Consider the following 7,328-nt stretch of genomic DNA (forward strand, 5'->3'; position numbering starts at 1 on the left):
AGACCGCTACGGTCGCAGGTTCGAATCCTGCCTCGGGCATGGATGTTTGTGATGTCCTTAGGTTGGTTAGGTTTAACTAGTTCTAAGTTCTAGGGGACTAATGACCTCAGCAGTTGAGTCCCATAGCGCTCAGAGCCATTTGAACTTACAAGTAAATATTACTAACAAGTCTCAATTGGACGTCATTCGACAATGAGCTAAGTATCAGAAGTGCATTCTACTGATGATCGTGGGTCTGGAAATAGAAATATCCGTGTCATTCTTATGACTTGACATTCCTACACTGTCACAGTATTCTATGTCAAATCCATACCTTCCTTGCAACTGGACATAGTCATTTCCTTTGCACATGTCGGAACACAGACACATACTTTACAAGCGTGATGCTGAAGGCAAACCTATCACCCATCCCCAACTACTAACAAGGGAACCTCCCCATCGCACCCCCCTCAGATTTAGTTATAAGTTGGCACAGTGGATAGGCCTTGAAAAACTGAACACAGATCAATCGAGAAAACAGGAAGAAGTTGTGTGGAACTATGAAAAAATAAGCAAAATATACCAACTGAGTAGTCCATGCGTATGATAGGCAACATCAAGGCTACGGTAAGCTCAGGAGCGCCGTGGTCCTGTGGTTAGCGTGAGCAGATGCGGGACGAGAGGTCCTTGGTTCAAGCCTACCCTCGGGTGAAAAGTTCAACTTTTCGTTTTCAGTTTATCTAACAAACGCTTATATTTTCATCAATTTTTTGGGAGTGATTATCACATCCACAAGAAAACCTAAATCGGCCAAGGTAGAAGAATCTTTTTACCCATTCGCCAGGTGTGCAAGTTAGGTGGGTCGTCAACATATTCCTGTCATGTGGCGCACATTCCGTCACCAGTGTCGTATAGAATATATCAGACGTGTTTTCCTGTGGAGGAATCGGTTGACCTATGACCTTGCGATCAAATGTTTTCGGTTTCCATTGGAGAGGCACGTCCTTTCGTCTACTAATCGCGGTGCGGTCGCAAAACACAGACACAAAACTTATTACAGTGAACAGAGACGTCAATGAATGAAAGGACAGATCATAACTTAGCGAAAATAAAGAAAGTAAATTTTTCACTCGAGGGAAGACATGAACCAAGGACCTCTCGTTCCGCAGCTGCTCACAGTGACCACGGAACCACGGCGCTCCTGAGCTCACACTCTCCTTTATGTTGCCTATCTTCTACATGGACTACTCAGTTTGTATATTTTGCTTATATTTTTCATAGTTCCACACAACTTCTTCCTGTTTTCTCGATTGATCTGTGTTCTGTTTTTCAAGGCCTATCCACTGTGCCAACTTATAACTAAATCTGAGGGGAGTGCGATGGGGAGGTTCCCTTGTAAGTATAATACTCAGCCAATAACTGATGGCTGGCGATACGAAATAATACTAAGAGAAAATCAGCGATGGGTGAACAAGTCTCATAAGTTTGTCCTGCGAGTGCTACTACTGGTCTTAGAAAGAGAGGCGCTATCGTCTTACAAACCTCCAGATGTTAAAAAACACGACCATATTACTATCACAAGCGGTCCTTGTTCTACAGGTGCACACAAGTATCCATGTTAAAAGCTATAATAGCTTTATAAATCGAGGTATGTCATTACCTGCAAATAATTGGTTTTTCCAGACAGATACCATGATACTGAATATGGACGGTGATCGTACGAGTGTATATTATCGGACCAGCAGTGTGGTTACATATAGCCCACAATGCAACCTTGTGATAAAATCGCTGAATTTTGAAATTGATTCGGCTAAGGAACATGGTATGAAAACGCTATTTGCAACTCCTTCATGCTGCCGCTAGGTATTTCTCCAGTATTTGTAACGTATTCTGTCTCAATACCATGTCAGACATTCAGCGATATGTCCACTGGCGATGGTTGATTGAGAAGGATCAAAAACAGTAGATGGTGTGCTGATTGAGGTTGTAAGAAATGTATACAGGCTATCCAGATCTCTAGCGTTACGCTATCCACTAGAAATGATGTCTATGATTTGGAATCAAGTCTTCCCATTCAACCACATACCTGTGGGGGATCCTATGGAGAAGTCCTTGCAGCCACTAATGAATCATATTTCTGGCACTCTCATATCTCGAAATGAGTCACCTTTCTCGAACCTGTCTGCTACAGTAAAATTCCAATGAGGTTTTAGGTAGTCCCTGCACATCTTGCAAGTGCTGCCATACCGGCAGCTTTACACATGTGATCATTCCAGTTTAAGTAGGAACTGAGCAGCAGTCAGAGAGAGCCATATCCACCACTTTCAGTAACCTGTGTAGAAACAGAGTGACCTGAGTTAGTGCGACAGGACCGTGTTTCGACCATTCGGTGGAAATAGGAAGAAGTTGTTGTACCTCTGCCAACAGTGTAAGACATGTAAGGTCAGCGCCAAATGAAGCCTGCTCCTGCAGCACTAGACAGTGTAGAAGCCAGTACGGGAACTGGGAGAAGGACGAGGATTTTGCTACGGCATTGTGGTGTGTCCGCAAACCACATACAGATACTACAGTCTGAAGCTGTCCGCATGCCTCAGGTCCCAGTCACGTCTATCGGCCCAGCATGCTATCTTCTTTATTCTGAACCATCCAATAGAGAAAAATTACGAACTACAAAAGCTCCACTAACTTCATCCAATAGAGAACTTGGTAAGATTTTTACCGCATCTCTCTCCTCCCATATATCGGAAACAAATACCTTCATAATGCCGGCATCGAGCACATGTGACGATTCTATTAAATGTACAGGTATTGGTCCACAACACGGACAAGTGTACAGTTGCATTGCCTGTACTGTAGGAGGATGACCGTATCCCACAAACTATACTATGGATCAAAGAGACCCTCCCTTTGGCCCTGTGTCGTTGTTTGAAACATTGTTTTTTTTTTCTCCTGTAACACGCTTTGTACACTGCCACACATTTTGTTTTTCCGCCACGAATTCGAGGTCTGTGTCAGGTTCTAAACTTACATTTACTTGTTCTGATCCATTGCCTCTCGCAGAAAACTAGACGCCACATGGTATAAGTCAAGTTTTTACTGCTGCTACCATAACACACCACACACACTGGATGATTCTAAATAAAAAACAGTTACAATATAAGGAAACTGGAAGAGTTTGGCGGCGTTGTGGAGAGTTTCCAAACTGCTGTTCAAAGATGATTGATAACCCCTACATTTTAACTCATCTGTCACAGTGACAGAATAGCTAATGGTTCTGCATTCCATTTCAACTGGTTCATCATATTGCAGTCATGTATGCGATCACTGTTTCTGTGCTAGCCATCCCCGGACAATGCAGGCTACGGCACGTGACTGATGCATCCTGACAGAACAGCGGAAAGAATGGTCATATGACCTGCAGCAACATCTCCCTCACTAGAATGCGTCATCAGTCTACCATTAAATCGTACCCCGTTATAGCTCCATCTCAATCGATCACCCTCCACTCTCGGCTATCCTTTAACGCAGATGCACGTAAGTTTAGAGGCAGATGGTTCTCTGTTTTCCTGAAAAGCGTCAAATACAGTAGTCAAATCGCGTGTATCACTGTTACCTCAATAGACATACAGTAGAATGCTCCCTCGACGGAAAAAAGTGACTGTTTCCCTGGTCCCCTTCGCTTCCATGTCGACATTTTCTCGGATCCCTCTTACTATCGCATGCTTGTTCCCATGTACAAGAATTGTTGTGTGCCAACTGGAAGACGCGCAAGTGCTTCTTCAATTTCCCCGCATTTCAGTTCATTTTCCCTCAATTTAGGCGTATTTTCCGTCATTTTTCGCAATTCTATCAATTTTTTTATGTCACTTCTACCTGTGCGATAATGACATAACCTCTCGTTCCGCATTCTAAAATTGCTTGTAAATGTGGTACAGCTGCCCACATCTGGCGCACATGCACTATTTTTCTGATCGGAGGGCGTAGTATACTGGATTGCGTCCAGTCGTCTCTTCCCACATATTCCACATTTGCAGTGCGTTATCTCTGTTTTCTGTATGTGTGTGTACGTGCTTGTGTCGCGGATGTGAAGATGAGGACTTCAGTAATGAAGAGATTTTATCGAATGGTGAACGCAAGCTGCTGATACCAAATGTTCAAATGTGTGTGAATTCCTAAGGGACCAAACTGCTTAGGTCATCAGTCCGTAGACTTACACACTACTTAAACTAACTTAAACTAACCTATGGTAAGAACAACACACACACACATGCCCGAGGGAAGACTCGAACCTCCTGCGGAAGGGGCCGCGCAGTCCGTGACATGACGCCTCAAACCGCACGGCCACTCCGTGCGGCTGCTGGTACAAGGTCAGTAGGTGGAACACGAGTCATTTGAAACAAACATACTGGTAATTATTAGTACAGAGATACCCCGACTGGCAAAAAGTTACCCTTACTGCCTATACTTCAATTTTTACACTGCACTCTAATAAATATTAAGAAGGACGTAGTCTATATACTTTTAATAACGGCTCTGAGCACTATTGGACTCAACTTCTGATGTCATTAGTCCCCTAGAACGTAGAACTAGTTAAACCTAAGGGCATCACACACATCCATGCCCGAGGCAGGATTCGAACCTGCGACCGTAGCGGTATCGCGGTTCCAGACTGCAGCGCCTAGAACCGCAAGGCCACTTCGGCCGGCTACTTTAAATACATATAATATGTAAATATGTAGCATTTACTGCGGAAATGCTCTTAACAAAAATCTTGGAAGGTTCTTTCTAGATTTATGTCAGACTTCTATACGATACTGTAACGACCACTCGAATGGACATAGGCTGTTGCGTGTGTGTTTTACTACAACTATCGAAATGTTCTTCAGTGCGCCCATTCTTTCTCTATACACTTACTAATATTGAGCCCACTAACTGCTATAGATTTTGATTAAATGACAATGTACAGACGTTCTTTTGAAAACGACTGCGAGACATAAAGTGCTATGCTGTGAAAATGTGCGGCTCCGTTTTCTTTCTCGCAGTCGTTAATTGTGGGGCACGAAACCCATTAGACAAATTGTTTTAACCATAAACTGTGTATTCTTTCTCCTTATGTATTATTTCAAAAAAATGTGTATGCATAGCTATGCGCTGTATTGTTTCCTTCCTAGTCATCCGCTGCACAGAAAAAAGGACAGTTGTATTTATGGCTTACCGGCTTATGATTATAGTACTACTTCCTAATTTGAATTGTCCGAAGATTTGTAATCCTACCCATTCAAATATTAAAATTATGCCAAGTACTGTCACTGAATCTGCTGACCTCACATACCCAGCAGATGAAGAGCTCTCTCGTACCCCGAATGCTAACAATTCCAACCGATTTACCCACCCATTATAAGAGACTTTAATGCCTAATCAGTGGGTAAGGTTTTCACATATTTTCTTCCAGTGTAAATATTTCATCTTTACTGTACTGGGACGCAGATGCACGAGTGTGCTGCACAGGTACTGGATAAGATCCTTGAGTCTGTGCTGAATGTCATATGTGATGCCTCTGGGGCCAGTCAGTTGTGATGTGTTGGGGCAGTCTTGTTAGTGGCATAGTAGCAAGCAGTTGAATTCTAGAGAAGAAGATGTGTTGTTCGTAAATCTGGGGTTAGTCATCTGGAATTCTTTATTCCGAAGATGAAAATTTGTTTGTAAAAACAGTGTCGCAACTCCAAGGAGGAGTGGTGCGACATATGCGAAAGTTGGGGAGCGTTTTTCTCCGTCTGAAAAATGATGCCCATTCAGATTTCAGGCAACCGCATAGCAATGGCACTATTGGATTTGCTATTAAGACGCAGATCAGGTTTGCTTTAAGTACACGCTGTAAAGGGCGGGGCGCTAGTTACCTTTGGACGTGGTGAGTCGGTGTTAGTCAAGATTGCATTTAAGGGGACAAAGACGCCGTAATCAAACCTCAATGAATTTGAACAAAGTCCTGTAACAAAACTACGGCAAGCTGGTTGCTCCATCTGCGATATTGTAGAAAGACTTCGTAGGAACAGAGCCACTGTACGTGACTGCTAGCAGTGGTAATCACGGTCGCAAGATGACCAGATTGCAGACGACCACGTGGCACTACCGACAGGGAAAAATATTGTGTTTGGAGAATTCCCCTCGCACATCGTACTGCACCTGTAGCAGAAATCTGAGCAGCTTTAGGCCCCACAGCGACACAAAGAACTGTTACTATGGTATCGATAGCAACGATGCCATAGAACAGTTTCTCAAGTTGGCACTAGGAGAGACACAGACGACAGCACCCTCTAGCCGGTGCTGTCGAGGTCTACGAGCTCCGCGACTGCTTCTGCCCATTTGATCAGGTGCAGCCAGACAGGACACTTCGCTTCAGCATCGCACCTACGTACAAAGTAATGTAATCGTTTATCACCTTGTTTTTGCACCAGTAAACCACGTTCTAGCAGTACCGACTTGTATTACCTTCTCCCGTTCCTACCCACGCGCCGCCTCCCAGGCGGGATACAAAAGTTACAAATCTGTTACTTCCAGGACAGTAACGAGCCAGACACCCAGTCGCTTGTATTCCACGGCCCCAAACCAACGCCATTTGCGACTAGCTTAGCTCAGTGGTAGAGCACTGGTCTCGTAAACCAGGGGTTGTGAGTTCGAACCTCACAGAAGGCATTCATTTTTTTCACCTTCCTGCATGGAGCGGCGCTATCTCGACCAGCTTCTAACACATGGCAGTACACTGAATGAAAGGGATGTTCTACAACCTATGACAAGTATTCTACTGGCCTCAGAGTTTTTCTGAATGCATAGGCAGAAGAGTGGTTTGTATGCATTTTGTAGTATAATGTCATGCTTGTCGATGTCATTCGTTTATGAGCCTCGCTACAGTGTGCATGCACGTTATCCATGTGAAGGGGCGTAAGCAGATGCTAATATTCTGCGAGATTCCTGCAGAAGGTATAGGATTTGCAATGATATACAGAGCACAAGTGAACCAAAATCGAGGCCTCCGTGGCGCAATCAGCTAGCGCGTTCGGCTGTTAACCGAAAGGTTGGTGGTTCGAGCCTACCCGGGGGCGAAATCGTTTTAACCGTCACAGAGGAGAGGACATACGTCAACTTTGTTAGAGATACACAGCTAGTGTGACAATTTGGCTGTGTTTGAGTGATGCCACAGGGCCTTATACACATTCAGCCAAGTGACACTGTAAATAAAGACATGGCCCTACGCAGACGTTCTACTGTTTTCCTATTTATTCGTCGTGTGTGACACTGCAGTAGAGCGACGCCCACTACAAAAGACGTATTATTTACATTCAATTTCAGCG

General features: G+C 44.1%; 1 non-coding gene across 1 annotated transcript; it reads left to right on the plus strand.

Moving 5' to 3' along the window:
- Positions 1 to 7,005: 7,005 nt before the first annotated feature.
- On the plus strand, positions 7,006 to 7,079 carry Trnan-guu. Its single transcript has one exon. It is a non-coding gene; the product is annotated as a tRNA-Asn (tRNA).
- The last annotated feature ends 249 nt before the right edge of the window (positions 7,080 to 7,328 follow it).

This window comes from Schistocerca americana, chromosome 7 (genome assembly GCF_021461395.2).
Source record: "Schistocerca americana isolate TAMUIC-IGC-003095 chromosome 7, iqSchAmer2.1, whole genome shotgun sequence".
NCBI classification, from domain to species: domain Eukaryota; kingdom Metazoa; phylum Arthropoda; class Insecta; order Orthoptera; family Acrididae; genus Schistocerca; species Schistocerca americana.